The sequence below is a fragment of the Oncorhynchus masou genome, chromosome 22, assembly GCF_036934945.1.
Source record: "Oncorhynchus masou masou isolate Uvic2021 chromosome 22, UVic_Omas_1.1, whole genome shotgun sequence".
NCBI classification, from domain to species: Eukaryota; Metazoa; Chordata; class Actinopteri; order Salmoniformes; family Salmonidae; genus Oncorhynchus; species Oncorhynchus masou.
This window is the reverse complement of record NC_088233.1, coordinates 9,016-25,363: the sequence shown is the minus strand read 5'-3', so window position 1 is coordinate 25,363 and position 16,348 is coordinate 9,016. Positions and strand designations below refer to the sequence as shown.

Here is a 16,348-nt window from a genome sequence, read left to right as displayed (position 1 = left end):
ACTCTGTACCAGTACCCCTGTATATAGGCTCCACATTGACTCTGTACCATAATACCCTGTATATAGCCTCCACATTGACTCTGTACCATAACACCCTGTATATAGCCTCCACATTGACTCTGTACCGTAATACCCTGTATATAGCCTCCACATTGACTCTGTACCGTAATACCCCACATGACTATATAGCCTCCACATTGACTCTGTACCGTAATACCCTGTATATAGCCTCCACATTGACTCTGTACCGGTACCCACTGTATATAGCCTCCACATTGACTCTGTACCGTAATACCCTGTATATAGCCTCCACACTGACTCTGTACCGTAACACCCTGTATATAGCCTCCACATTGACTCTGTACCGTAATACCCTGTATATAGCCTCCACATTGACTCTGTACCGTAATACCCTGTATATAGCCTCCACATTGACTCTGTACCATAATACCCTGTATATAGCCTCCACATTGACTCTGTACCAGTACCCCTGTATATAGGCTCCACATTGACTCTGTACCGTAATACCCTGTATATAGCCTCCACATTGACTCTGTACCGTAATACCCTGTATATAGGCTCCACATTGACTCTGTACCGTAATACCCTGTATATAGGCTCCACATTGACTCTGTACCATAATACCCTGTATATAGGCTCCACATTGACTCTGTACCATAATACCCTGTATATAGCCTCCACATTGACTCTGTACCAGTACCCCCCTGTATATAGCCTCCACATTGACTCTGTACCAGTACCCCTGTATATAGCCTCCACATTGACTCTGTACCAGTACCCCCTGTATATAGGCTCCACATTGACTCTGTACCATAATACCCTGTATATAGCCTCCACATTGACTCTGTACCATAACACCCTGTATATAGCCTCCACATTGACTCTGTACCGTAATACCCTGTATATAGCCTCCACATTGACTCTGTACCGTAATACCCTGTATATAGCCTCCACATTGACTCTGTACCGTAATACCCTGTATATAGGCTCCACATTGACTCTGTACCATAATACCCTGTATATAGCCTCCACATTGACTCTGTACCAGTACCCCTGTATATAGCCTCCACATTGACTCTGTACCGTAATACCCTGTATATAGCCTCCACATTGACTCTGTACCGTAATACCCTGTATATAGCCTCCACATTGACTCTGTACCAGTACCCCTGTATATAGCCTCCACATTGACTCTGTACCGTAATACCCTGTATATAGCCTCTACATTGACTCTGTACCGTAATACCCTGTATATAGCCTCCACATTAACTCTGTACCGTAATACCCCCTGTATATAGCCTCCACATTGACTCTGTACCGTAATACCCTGTATATAGCCTCCACATTGACTCTGTACCGTAATACCCTGTATATAGCCTCCACATTGACTCTGTACCGTAATACCCTGTATATAGGCTCCACATTGACTCTGTACCATAATACCCTGTATATAGCCTCCACATTGACTCTGTACCAGTACCCCCTGTATATAGCCTCCACATTGACTCTGTACCGTAATACCCTGTATATAGCCTCCACATTGACTCTGTACCGTAATACCCTGTATATAGCCTCCACATTGACTCTGTACCAGTACCCCCTGTATATAGCCTCCACATTGACTCTGTACCGTAATACCCTGTATATAGCCTCCACATTGACTCTGTACCGTAATACCCTGTATATAGCCTCCACATTAACTCTGTACCGTAATACCCTGTATATAGCCTCCACATTGACTCTGTACCGTAATACCCTGTATATAGCCTCCACATTGACTCTGTACCAGTACCCCCTGTATATAGCCTCCACATTGACTCTGTACCGTAATACCCTGTATATAGCCTCCACATTGACTCTGTACCATAATACCCTGTATATAGCCTCCACATTGACTCTGTACCGTAATACCCTGTATATAGCCTCCACATTGACTCTGTACCAGTACCCCTGTATATAGCCTCCACATTGACTCTGTACCGTAATACCCTGTATATAGCCTCCACATTGACTCTGTACCATAATACCCTGTATATAGCCTCCACATTGACTCTGTACCGTAATACCCTGTATATAGCCTCCACATTGACTCTGTACCAGTACCCCTGTATATAGCCTCCACATTGACTCTGTACCGTAATACCCTGTATATAGCCTCCACATTGACTCTGTACCGTAATACCCTGTATATAGCCTCCACATTGACTCTGTACCAGTACCCCTGTATATAGCCTCCACATTGACTCTGTACCGTAACACCCTGTATATAGCCTCCACATTGACTCTGTACCGTAATACCCTGTATATAGCCTCCACATTGACTCTGTACCGTAACACCCTGTATATAGCCTCCACATTGACTCTGTACCGTAATACCCTGTATATAGCCTCCACATTGACTCTGTACCGTAATACCCTGTATATAGTCTCCACATTTACTCTGTACCGTAATACCCTGTATATAGCCTCCACATTGACTCTGTACCGTAACACCCTGTATATAGCCTCCACATTGACTCTGTACCGTAACACCCTGTATATAGCCTCCACATTGACTCTGTACCAGTACCCCTGTATATAGCCTCCACATTGACTCTGTACCGTAATACCCTGTATATAGCCTCCACATTGACTCTGTACCGTAATACCCTGTATATAGCCTCCACATTGACTCTGTACCGTAATACCCTGTATATAGCCTCCACATTGACTCTGTACCGTAACAGCCTGAAAATAGCCTTGTTACTGTTATTTTATTGTTGCACTTTAACTATTTGTTATTTTTCTATTTTCTTCTAAACTGTATTGTCAGTTAAGGGCTTGTAAGTAAGCATTTCACTGTTGTATTCGGCGCATGTGACAAATATAATTTGATTTGATGTAATCTCAATCCCTTGATTATCCATACAGCAGTACAGTAGACCACCAGCGCTCAGATAGGGACCCTATTCCAACTAAACTACTGATAGAGCTGCTTCCTGTGCTTGGCCCTTGTATGTTGACCATAATAAACGGCTCCAATATCCACCAGATGTGGACCAAGCTCGTTAAAAGTGGCAGTGATAAAGCCTCTCCTGAAAAAGCCCAACCTTGACCCAGAAAATGTTTTTTTTAAACTATCGACATATATCGAATCTCCCAATCCTCTCAAAAAAAATATAAAAGCTGTTGCGCAGCAACTCACTGCCTTCCTGAAGACAAATAAAAATGCTTCAGTCTGGTTTTAGACCCCATCATAGCACTGAGACTGCACATGTGTAGGTGATATATTACCTTTTAATGGCGTCAGACTGAGGCTTTGCATCTGTCCTCGTGCTCCCAGACCTTAGTGCTGCTTTTGATACCATCAATCACCACATTATTTTGGAGAGATTGGAAACCCAAATTGGTCTACACGGACATGTTCTGGCCTGGTTTAGATCTTATCTGTCGGAAAGATATCAGTTTGTCTCTGTAAATGATTTGTCACCTGACAAATCAATTTTACATTTCGGCATTCCTCAAGGATACATTTTAGGACCACTATTGTTTTCCCTATACTTTGGAAAGTATTCAGACCCCTTGACATCTTTTTCTTATATTACAGCCTTATTCTGAAATGGATTAAAAAACAGATTTCCCTCATCACCTCAATCTGCCCCCTAATGACAAAGCAAAAATAGTTTTTTATACATTATTGCAAATGTGTGTGTATATACATATATTCACACACACACACACACACACACACACACACACACACACACACACACACACACACACACACACACACACACACACACACACACACACACACACACATAAAATGTCTTACCCTGAAAGCCTGTGTTTCAGACATAACAAAGTGGATGACAGGAAATGTTTTACTTTTAAACAGACAAAATAGAGACGCGAGTTCTAGATCCCAAGAAATAAAGAGTTCTACTGTTGGATCTGACAATTAATCTTGAGGGTTGCACAGTCGTCTCAAATAAAACTGTGAAGGACCTCTGCATTACTCTGGACCGTGATCTCTCTTTTGACAAACATATCAATAATTTTTCACAGACAATTTTTGGATTCTTCGTAACATTGCAAAAATCTGGAAAAAATGATCTTTCTATCCAGTTTGCGTCCCCTCAGGCTTGTGTGGTGGAGGAGATCTTCGTGGGCTATACTCAGCCTTGTCTCAGGTAGTAAGTTGGTGGTCTGTTGATATCCCTCCAGTTGTGTGAGGGCTGTGCTTTCGCAAAGTGGGTGGGTGGGTGGGGTTATATCCTGCCTGTTTGTCCCTGTCCCGGGGTATTGTCGGATAGGGCCACAGTGTCCTGAGACTCCGGAAGGAGTCTGGAAGGGCATCTAGGAATCTTTGTGTTGTCTGAGAATGTGTAGCATGACTTTTGATGCTCCTTGGTTGGGGTCTGAGCAGATTGTTTGTTGCGATTGCAAACGTAATAAAATGGTGGTCGGATAGTCCAGGATTATGAGGAAAAACATTAAGAACCACAACATTTATTCCACGAGACAAAACTAGGTCCAGAGTATGACTGTGACAGTGAGTAGGTCCAGAGACATGGTCCAGAGACATGTTGGACAAAACCCACTGAGTCGATGATGGCTCCGAAAGCCTTTTGGAGTGGGTCTATGGACTTTCCCATGTGAATATTAAAGTCACCAAAAATTAGAATATTATCTGCCATGACTACAAGGTCGGATAGGAATTCAGGGAACTCAGTGAGGAACGCTGTATATGGCCCAGGAGGACTGTAAAAAGTAGCTATAAAAGGGGATTGAGTAGGCTGCATAGATTTCATGACTCGAAGCTCAGAAGACGAAAACGTCATTTTTTTGGTAAATTTAAATTTGCTATTGTAAATGTTAGCAACACCCCCGCCTTTGCGGGATGCACAGGGGATATGGTCACTAGTGTAACAAGGAGGTGAGGCCTCTTAACACAGTAAATTCATCCGGTTTAAGGCATGTTTCAGTCAGGCCAATCACATTAAGATTATGATCAGTAATTACTTCATTGACTATGACATCCTTGGAAGTGAGGGATCTAACATTAAGAAGCCCTATTTTGAGATGTGAGGTATCACAATCTCTTTCAATAATGACAGGAATGAAGGTCTTTATTCCAGTGAGATTGCTAAGGCGAACACCGCCATGTTTCGTTTTGCCCAACCTTGGTCGAGGCACAGACACGGTCTCAATGGGGATCGCTGAGCTGACTACACTGACTGTGCTAGTAGCAAACTCCACTCGCTGCTTAATGGGGAAAACAGGTTGAAAGTTTCTGTCAGCTGAATGAGTGACACCGGTTGAGCATTCCTACAGCATTTCCCTCCAGAAACCATGAGAAAAATGTCTGGCTGCGGGGACCATGCGAGGGATTTATACTAACGTTATCATCTGTACTTACTGGTGGCACAGACGCTGTTTCATCCTTTCCTACACTGAAATGACCCTTGCCTAACGATTGCGTCTGAAGCTGGGCTTGCAGCACAGCTATCTTAGCCGCAAGGCGATCGTTCTCCTGTATATTATGAGTACAGCGACTGCAATTAAAAGGCATCACGTTAATGTTACTACTTAGCTTTGGCTGGTGGAGGTCCTGACGAACCATGGCCAGATAAAGCGTCCGGAGTGAAAAAGTTGAGTGAGGGAAAAACTACAAATATAAACGATAATTGAAAAGTGAAAACCATAAAGTTGGCTGGTAGCAAAGTAAGATTAGCAACAAACCGCACAGCAGTCAATGTAAGCAATTCTACATTACTTGCTGTTTGGGGTTTTTGGCTGGGTTTCTGTACAGCACTTTGTGACATCGGCTGATGTAAGAAAGGCTTTATAAATACAATGCGTCTTCAGACTGTCACGTAGAGTAGTGCGTCTTCAGACTGTCACGTAGAGTAGTGCGTCTTCAGACTGTCACGTAGAGTAATGCGTCTTCAGACTGTCACGTAGAGTAATGCGTCTTCAGACTCACGTAGAGTAGTGCGTCTTCAGACTGTCACGTAGAGTAGTGCGTCTTCAGACTGTCACGTAGAGTAGGGCGTCTTCAGACTGTCACGTAGAGTAATGCGTCTTCAGACTGTCACGTAGAGTAGTGCGTCTTCAGACTGTCACGTAGAGTAGTGCGTCTTCAGACTGTCACGTAAGTAATGTGTCAACAGACTGTCACGTAGAGTAATGCGTCTTCAGACTGTCACGTAGAGTAGTGCGTCTTCAGAATGTCACGTAGAGTAGTGCGTCTTCAGACTGTCACGTAGAGTAATGTGTCTTCAGACTGTCACGTAGAGTAGTGCGTCTTCAGACTGTCACGTACATTAGTGCGTCTTCAGACTGTCACGTAGTGTGTCTTCAGACTCACGTAGAGTAGTGCGTCTTCAGACTGTCACGTAGAGTAGTGCGTCTTCAGACTGTCACGTAGACTAGTGCGTCTTCAGACTGTCACGTAGAGTAGTGCGTCTTCAGACTGTCACGTAGAGTAGTGCGTCTTCAGACTGTCACGTAGAGTAGAGCGTCTTCAGACTGTCACGTAGAGTAGTGCGTCTTCAGACTGTCACGTAGAGTAGTGCGTCTTCAGACTGTCACGTAGAGTAGTGCGTCTTCAGACTGTCACGTAGAGTAGTGCGTCTTCAGACTGTCACGTAGAGTAGTGCGTCTTCAGAATGTCACGTAGAGTAGTGCGTCTTCCAGACTGTCACGTAGAGTAATGTGTCTTCAGACTGTCACGTAAGTAGTGCGTCTTCAGACTGTCACGTAGAGTAGTGCGTCTTCAGACTGTCACGTACATTAGTGCGTCTTCAGACTGTCACGTAGAGTAGTGCGTCTTCAGACTGTCACGTACATTAGTGCGTCTTCAGACTGTCACGTAGAGTAGTGCGTCTTCAGACTGTCACGTAGAGTAGTGCGTCTTCAGACTGTCACGTACATTAGTGCGTCTTCAGACTGTCACGTAGAGTAGTGTGTCTTCAGACTGTCACGTAGAGTAGTGCGTCTTCAGACTGTCACGTACATTAGTGCGTCTTCAGACTGTCACGTACATTAGTGCGTCTTCAGACTGTCACGTAGAGTAGTGCGTCTTCAGACTGTCACGTACATTAGTGCGTCTTCAGACTGTCACGTAGTGTGTCTTCAGACTCACGTAGAGTAGTGCGTCTTCAGACTGTCACGTAGAGTAGTGCGTCTTCAGACTGTCACGTAGAGTAGTGCGTCTTCAGACTGTCACGTAGAGTAGTGCGTCTTCAGACTGTCACGTAGAGTAGTGCGTCTTCAGACTGTCACGTAGAGTAGTGCGTCTTCAGACTGTCACGTAGAGTAGTGCGTCTTCAGACTGTCACGTAGAGTAGTGCGTCTTCAGACTGTCACGTAGAGTAGTGCGTCTTCAGACTGTCACGTAGAGTAGTGCGTCTTCAGACTGTCACGTAGAGTAGTGCGTCTTCAGAATGTCACGTAAGTAGTGCGTCTTCAGACTGTCACGTAGAGTAATGTGTCTTCAGACTGTCACGTAGAGTAGTGCGTCTTCAGACTGTCACGTAAGTAGTGCGTCTTCAGACTGTCACGTACATTAGTGCGTCTTCAGACTGTCACGTAGAGTAGTGCGTCTTCAGACTGTCACGTACATTAGTGCGTCTTCAGACTGTCACGTAGAGTAGTGCGTCTTCAGACTGTCACGTAGAGTAGTGCGTCTTCAGACTGTCACGTACATTAGTGCGTCTTCAGACTGTCACGTAGAGTAGTGTGTCTTCAGACTGTCACGTAGAGTAGTGCGTCTTCAGACTGTCACGTACATTAGTGCGTCTTCAGACTGTCACGTACATTAGTGCGTCTTCAGACTGTCACGTAGAGTAGTGCGTCTTCAGACTGTCACGTAGAGTAGTGCGTCTTCAGACTGTCACGTAGAGTAGTGCGTCTTCAGACTGTCACGTACATTAGTGCGTCTTCAGACTGTCACGTAGAGTAGTGTGTCTTCAGACTGTCACGTACATTAGTGCGTCTTCAGACTGTCACGTACATTAGTGCGTCTTCAGACTGTCACGTAGAAGTGCGTCTTCAGACTGTCACGTACATTAGTGCGTCTTCAGACTGTCACGTAGAGTAGTGCGTCTTCAGACTGTCACGTACATTAGTGCGTCTTCAGACTGTCACGTAGAGTAGTGTGTCTTCAGACTGTCACGTAAGAGTAGTGCGTCTTCAGACTGTCACGTAGAGTAGTGTGTCTTCAGACTGTCACGTAGAGTAGTGCGTCTTCAGACTGTCACGTAGAGTAGTGCGTCTTCAGACTGTCACGTAGAGTAAAGCGTCTTCAGACTGTCACGTAGAGTAGTGCGTCTTCAGACTGTCACGTAGAGTAATGTGTCTTCAGACTGTCACGTAGAGTAGTGCGTCTTCAGACTGTCACGTAGAGTAGTGCGTCTTCAGACTGTCACGTAGAGTAGTGCGTCTTCAGACTGTCACGTAGAGTAGTGCGTCTTCAGACTGTCACGTAGAGTAATGCGTCTTCAGACTGTCACGTAGAGTAGTGCGTCTTCAGACTGTCACGTAGTGTGTCTTCAGACTGTCACGTAGTAATGTGTCTTCAGACTTTCACGTAGAGTAATGTGTCTTCAGACTGTCACGTAGTGTGTCTTCAGACTGTCACGTAGAGTAATGTGTCTTCAGACTGTCACGTAGAGTAATGCGTCTTCAGACTGTCACGTAGAGTAGTGCGTCTTCAGACTGTCACGTAGAGTAGTGCGTCTTTAGACTGTCACGTAGAGTAGTGCTTCTTCAGACTGTCACGTAGAGTAGTGCGTCTTCAGACTGTCACGTAGTGTGTCTTCAGACTCACGTAGAGTAGTGCGTCTTCAGACTGTCACGTAGAGTAGTGCGTCTTCAGACTGTCACGTAGAGTAATGTGTCTTCAGACTGTCACGTAGAGTAATGTGTCTTCAGACTGTCACGTAGAGTAGTGCGTCTTCAGACTGTCACGTAGTGTGTCTTCAGACTGTCACGTAGAGTAGTGTGTCTTCAGACTGTCACGTAGAGTAGTGTGTCTTCAGACTGTCACGTAGAGTAGTGCGTCTTCAGACTGTCACGTAGAGTAGTGCGTCTTCAGACTGTCACGTAGAGTAGTGCGTCTTCAGACTGTCACGTAGAGTAGTGTGTCTTCAGACTGTCACGTAGAGTAATGTGTCTTCAGACTTTCACGTAGAGTAATGTGTCTTCAGACTGTCACGTAGTGTGTCTTCAGACTGTCACGTAGAGTAATGTGTCTTCAGACTGTCACGTAGAGTAGTGCGTCTTCAGACTGTCACGTAGAGTAGTGCGTCTTCAGACTGTCACGTAGAGTAGTGCGTCTTCAGACTGTCACGTAGAGTAATGTGTCTTCAGACTTTCACGTAGAGTAATGTGTCTTCAGACTGTCACGTAGTGTGTCTTCAGACTGTCACGTAGAGTAATGTGTCTTCAGACTGTCACGTAGAGTAATGTGTCTTCAGACTGTCACGTAGAGTAGTGCGTCTTCAGACTGTCACGTAGAGTAGTGCGTCTTCAGACTGTCACGTAGAGTAGTGCGTCTTCAGACTGTCACGTAGAGTAGTGCGTCTTCAGACTGTCACGTAGAGTAATGTGTCTTCAGACTGTCACGTAGAGTAGTGCGTCTTCAGACTGTCACGTAGAGTAGTGTGTCTTCAGACTGTCACGTAGAGTAATGTGTCTTCAGACTTTCACGTAGAGTAATGTGTCTTCAGACTGTCACGTAGTGTGTCTTCAGACTGTCACGTAGAGTAATGTGTCTTCAGACTGTCACGTAGAGTAGTGTGTCTTCAGACTGTCACGTAGAGTAATGTGTCTTCAGACTGTCACGTAGTGTGTCTTCAGACTGTCACGTAGAGTAATGTGTCTTCAGACTGTCACGTAGTAGTGCGTCTTCAGACTGTCACGTAGAGTAGTGCGTCTTCAGACTGTCACGTAGAGTAGTGCGTCTTCAGACTGTCACGTAGAGTAATGTGTCTTCAGACTGTCACGTAGAGTAGTGCGTCTTCAGACTGTCACGTAGTGTGTCTTCAGACTGTCACGTAGAGTAATGTGTCTTCAGACTGTCACGTAGTGTGTCTTCAGACTGTCACGTAGAGTAGTGCGTCTTCAGACTGTCACGTACATTAGTGCGTCTTCAGACTGTCACGTAGAGTAGTGTGTCTTCAGACTGTCACGTAGAGTAGTGCGTCTTCAGACTGTCACGTACATTAGTGCGTCTTCAGACTGTCACGTACATTAGTGCGTCTTCAGACTGTCACGTACATTAGTGCGTCTTCAGACTGTCACGTAGAGTAGTGCGTCTTCAGACTGTCACGTAGAGTAGTGCGTCTTCAGACTGTCACGTAGAGTAGTGCGTCTTCAGACTGTCACGTACATTAGTGCGTCTTCAGACTGTCACGTAGAGTAGTGTGTCTTCAGACTGTCACGTACATTAGTGCGTCTTCAGACTGTCACGTACATTAGTGCGTCTTCAGACTGTCACGTAGAGAAGTGCGTCTTCAGACTGTCACGTACATTAGTGCGTCTTCAGACTGTCACGTAGAGTAGTGCGTCTTCAGACTGTCACGTACATTAGTGCGTCTTCAGACTGTCACGTAGAGTAGTGTGTCTTCAGACTGTCACGTACATTAGTGCGTCTTCAGACTGTCACGTAGAGTAGTGTGTCTTCAGACTGTCACGTAGAGTAGTGCGTCTTCAGACTGTCACGTAGAGTAATGTGTCTTCAGACTGTCACGTAGAGTAATGTGTCTTCAGATTGTCACGTAGTGTGTCTTCAGACTGTCACGTAGTGTGTCTTCAGACTGTCACGTAGAGTAGTGCGTCTTCAGACTGTCACGTAGAGTAGTGCGTCTTCAGACTGTCACGTAGAGTAATGTGTCTTCAGACTGTCACGTAGAGTAATGTGTCTTCAGACTGTCACGTAGAGTAGTGTGTCTTCAGACTGTCACGTAGAGTAATGTGTCTTCAGACTGTCACGTAGAGTAATGTGTCTTCAGATTGTCACGTAGTGTGTCTTCAGACTGTCACGTAGTGTGTCTTCAGACTGTCACGTAGAGTAGTGCGTCTTCAGACTGTCACGTAGAGTAGTGCGTCTTCAGACTGTCACGTAGAGTAGTGCGTCTTCAGACTGTCACGTAGAGTAGTGCGTCTTCAGACTGTCACGTAGAGTAATGCGTCTTCAGACTCACGTAGAGTAATGCGTCTTCAGACTCACGTAGAGTAATGCGTCTTCAGACTGTCACGTAGAGTAATGCGTCTTCAGACTGTCACGTAGAGTAATGTGTCTTCAGACTGTCACGTAGAGTAGTGCGTCTTCAGACTGTCACGTAGAGTAATGTGTCTTCAGACTGTCACGTAGAGTAGTGTGTCTTCAGACTGTCACGTAGAGTAATGCGTCTTCAGACTGTCACGTAGAGTAATGCGTCTTCAGACTGTCACGTAGAGTAGTGCGTCTTCAGACTGTCACGTAGAGTAGTGCGTCTTCAGACTGTCACGTAGAGTAGTGCGTCTTCAGACTGTCACGTAGAGTAGTGTGTCTTCAGACTGTCACGTAGAGTAATGTGTCTTCAGACTGTCACGCAGAGTAATGTGTCTTCAGACTGTCACGTAGTGTGTCTTCAGACTGTCACGTACAGTAATGTGTCTTCAGACTGTCACGTAGAGTAGTGCGTCTTCAGACTGTCACGTAGAGTAATGTGTCTTCAGACTGTCACGTAGAGTAGTGCGTCTTCAGACTGTCACGTAGAGTAGTGCGTCTTCAGACTGTCACGTAGAGTAGTGCGTCTTCAGACTGTCACGTAGAGTAATGTGTTGCTAATGATCAAGTAGTTGCATTAAGATTCCATTCATCAAAGTCATTTTACTGCAGACGAGTGAGTTATTCTCTTAAATACAGTCTGCTTGTCTTGTTTGCAGTGAAGTTTAAAAAGAAAAGGCAACCTTTCTAAACGGCATTGCCATGGGGACAGCAACGACAGACATACCTAAAGGTGAGCTGGACACAAAGGAATGAGGAGTTCTGATGCCGAGGTGGTGGATATACAGAGCACAAAACATTAAGAACACCTGCTCTTTCCATGACGTAGACTGACCAGGTGAAAGACCAGGTGAAGAGATCCCTTATTGATGTCAACTGTTATAAATCCTCTTCAATCAGTGTAGATAAGGGGAGGAGACAGGGTAAAGGTCTTTTAACCCATGAGACAATGGAGACATGAATTGTATGTGTGCCATTCAAAGGGTGAAACAAAATATTTAGCTGACAGTTGGGGAGTTAAGAACTGCAGCGCTGCAGGATTTCACACTCATCAGTTCCAGCCAACTGGACACAATTGAGGCTGTTCTGAAGGAGAGTGGGGGGACAACTCAATATTAGGAAGTTGTTCCTAATGTTTTGTTCACTCAGTGTGGAGCAGATGAGGATCTGTAAGACAAAGTCTGAAGTGTCTCCACTAGGTGGTGCAACTGGGTAAAACGCTGAAAGGCGGTTACGTGTGTTTGGGTTTGAGGTCCTGGGTCCTCTGGATAAAATCATTCTGTAGGAGAGGTTACTGCTACCTGCTAGCAGATGGAGCTGTTATCCTCTGGATAAAATCATTCTGCTGTAGGAGAGGTTACTGCTACCTGCCAGCAGGTGGAGCTGTTGTCCTCTGGATAAAATCATTCTGCTGTAGGAGAGGTTACTGCTACCTGCCAGCAGGTGGAGCTGTTGTCCTCTGGATAAAATCATTCTGCTGTAGGAGAGGTTACTGCTACCTGCCAGCAGGTGGAGCTGTTGTCCTCTGGATAAAATCATTCTGCTGTAGGAGAGGTTACTGCTACCTGCCAGCAGGTGGGGCTGTTGTCCTCTGGATAAAATCATTCTGCTGTAGGAGAGGTTACTGCTACCTGCCAGCAGATGGAGCTGTTGTCCTCTGGATAAAATCATTCTGCTGTAGGAGAGGTTACTGCTACCTGCCAGCAGGTGGAGCTGTTGTCCTCTGGATAAAATCATTCTGCTGTAGGAGAGGTTACTGCTACCTGCCAGCAGGTGGAGCTGTTGTCCTCTGGATAAAATCATTCTGCTGTAGGAGAGGTTACTGCTACCTGCCAGCAGGTGGAGCTGTTGTCCTCTGGATAAAATCATTCTGCTGTAGGAGAGGTTACTGCTACCTGCCAGCAGGTGGGGCTGTTGTCCTCTGGATAAAATCATTCTGCTGTAGGAGAGGTTACTGCTACCTGCCAGCAGGTGGAGCTGTTGTCCTCTGGATAAAATCATTCTGCTGTAGGAGAGGTTACTGCTACCTGCCAGCAGGTGGAGCTGTTATCCTCTGGATAAAATCATTCTGCTGTAGGAGAGGTTACTGCTGCCAGCAGGTGGAGCTGTTGTCCTCTGGATAAAAATGTTCTGCTGTAGGAGAGGTTACTACTACCTGCCAGCAGGTGGAGCTGTTATCCTCTGGATAAAATCATTCTGCTGTAGGAGAGGTTACTGCTACCTGCCAGCAGGTGGAGCTGTTATCCTCTGGATAAAAGCATTCTGCTGTAGGAGAGCCTTGGACCATGAAATCATACATGAAAATCCATTCCAACTCTGGTTTTGTCTTTGTCCAGGTCTGTACACAATAGAGTATGACTATGTTCCCTCTTACATATGGCAATTATTGCTAATTTACCCTGAATTGAAAGAGTAGATACAGAATAACTTTAGACCGTCCCCTCGCCCATACCCGGGAGCGAACCAGGGACCCTCTGCACACATCAACAACAGTCACCCACGAAGCATCGTTACCCATCGCTCCACAAAAGCCGCAGGCCTTGCAGAGCAAGGGGAACTACTACTTCAAGGTCTCAGAGCAAGTGACATCACCGATTGAACCGCTATTTAGCCCGCCCGCACGCTAACTAAGCTAGCCGTTTCACATCAGTTACAGAGACAGATTGATACCCCTAGAATGACTCCAAAAGACTCCTGAACACCTCTTAAAATGGCTACTCAGACTATTTGCCCCCTGTGATAGTTCACTTCTTTACTATTAAATGAGGAGAAACAAACTGATCACACAAGTCAGTTATAATTCAACTAAAGCTATAATAATGAGAGCTTTGCAATAGTGATGGCATTTTGACGAATCGCCGTTTCTGACGATCCGTTGAAAAGCCCCAAGACAAAAGTACAAAGGTCTTTGAGAGCCAGGATACACCCCTTTCAACCTACTTGACGAACAACATATACATAGAATGAGTCACAAGGGGAGACTTTTTAAACGAGAAAGGAGTATCCCGTAGCCAGATAGCATTCGCTATAAATTATCGTTCAGTTTGGCCCTTAAGACGAGGTTCTAATCTCGTTCCTGGTACTTCATAGCACAAAAACGTCAACTCCAGACACTACCCCACACATCTAGTCTCAGACCTTATCTCCCCCAAGGCCAAAGGAGGGAGTGACTGGCGCACAGACATTGTGGAATCCAGTAATTGGTTCCCCATTAATCACACCCTCCCTTCACGTGGTTTAAGAATGATATTCTGCATAGCACCAGGAACATGTGAAAGACAAGCCTGACCTCTGGGCCCCAGGTGACTGAGTCCCAGCTGAGGGAAGAAGTGCAACGGCCAACACCAGAGTCCAAAGGGACACATTCTAATAAGTATCTCATATCAGCATATTATGCAGATAGGAATTATCTATGTTACCCAACTAATTATGATTCTTCCACCTCACCCCCTGTATATAGCCTCCACACTGACTCTGTACCAGTACCCTGTATATATATCCTCCACATTGACTCTCCACACTGACTCTGTACCAGTACCCCTGTATATAGCCTCCACATTGACTCTGTACCAGTACCCCTGTATATAGCCTCCACATTGACTCTGTACCAGTACCCCCTGTATACTCTGTAGCCTCCACATTGACTCTGTACCGGTACCTCCCTGTATATAGCCTCCAAATTGACTCTGTATATAGCCTCCACATTGACTCTGTACCGTAATACCCTGTATATAGCCTCCACATTGCCTCCACATTGACTCTGTATATAGCCTCCAATTGACTCTGTATATAGCCTCCACATTGACTCTGTATATCGCTCCACATTGACTCTGTATATCGCCTCACATTGACTCTGTATATCGCCTCCACATTGACTCTGTATCGCCTCCACATTGACTCTGTATATCGCCTCCACATTGACTCTGTACCGTAATACCTGTATATAGCCTCCACATTGACTCTGTATATCACCTCCACATTGACTCTGCACCGCAATACCCTGTATATGATGAAAGAAACATACAGGAACTCAAATCCTTCTGTTCACCTGATTTGTAGAATTCCTCACAATCAAATGTAGACCGCATTACCTACCAAGAGAATTCTCTTCGATTATAATCACAGGCCATTATATATCCCCAAGCAGACACATCGATGGCTCTGAACGTAACTTTATTTAACTCTTTTGCAAACTGGAAACCATTTATCCGGAGGCTGCATCAATCGTTGCTGGGGATTTTAAATAAGGCTAATCTGAAAACAAGACTCCTAAATTTATCAGCATATCGATTGCGCAACGAAGGGAAAAACCTTGGATCACTGTGCCTCTAACTTCCGCGAAGCATATAAGGCCCTGCCCCCCCCCTTTCGAAAGCGACCCACGACTCCCATTTTTGCTGATAGCTGCCTACAGACAAAAGCTGCTCCCCACGCTGAGGTCTGTCACGCTGGTCCGACCAAGCTGACTCCACACTCCAAGACTGCTTCCATCACGTGGACTGGGACATGTTTCCTATTGCGTCAAATAACACCAACATTGACGAATACGCTGATTCGGTGTGCGAGTTCATTAGAACGTGCGTTGAAGATGTCGTTCCCATAGCAATGATTAAAACATTCCCTAACCAGAAACCTTGGATTGATGGCAGCATTCATGTGAAACTGAAAGCGCGAACCACTGCTTTCAATCAGGGCAAGGTGTCTGGTAACATGACTGAATACAAACAATGCAGCTATTCCCTCCGTAAGGCTATCAAACAAGCTAAGCGTCAGTACAGAGACAAAGTAGAATCCCAATTCAATGGCTCAGACACAAGAGGCATGTGGCAGGGTCTACAGTCAATCACGGACTACAGGAAGAAATCCAGCCCAGTCACGGACCAGGATGTCTTGCTCCCAGGCAGACTAAATAACGTTTTTGCCCGCTTTGAGGACAATACAGTGCCACTGACACTGCCTGCAACGGAAAAATGCGGTCTCTCCTTCACTGCAGCCGAGGTGAGTAAAACATTTAAACGTGTTAGGTTAGGAGAGGTTACTGCTACCTGCCAGCAGATGGAGCTGTTG

General features: G+C 45.5%; 1 pseudogene; it reads left to right on the top strand.

The window, feature by feature from the left end:
• The window catches only part of LOC135509752 (sodium/potassium/calcium exchanger 1-like), a 66,604-nt pseudogene extending 50,857 nt beyond the window's left edge, over window positions 1-15,747 (top strand).
• The last annotated feature ends 601 nt before the right edge of the window (window positions 15,748-16,348 follow it).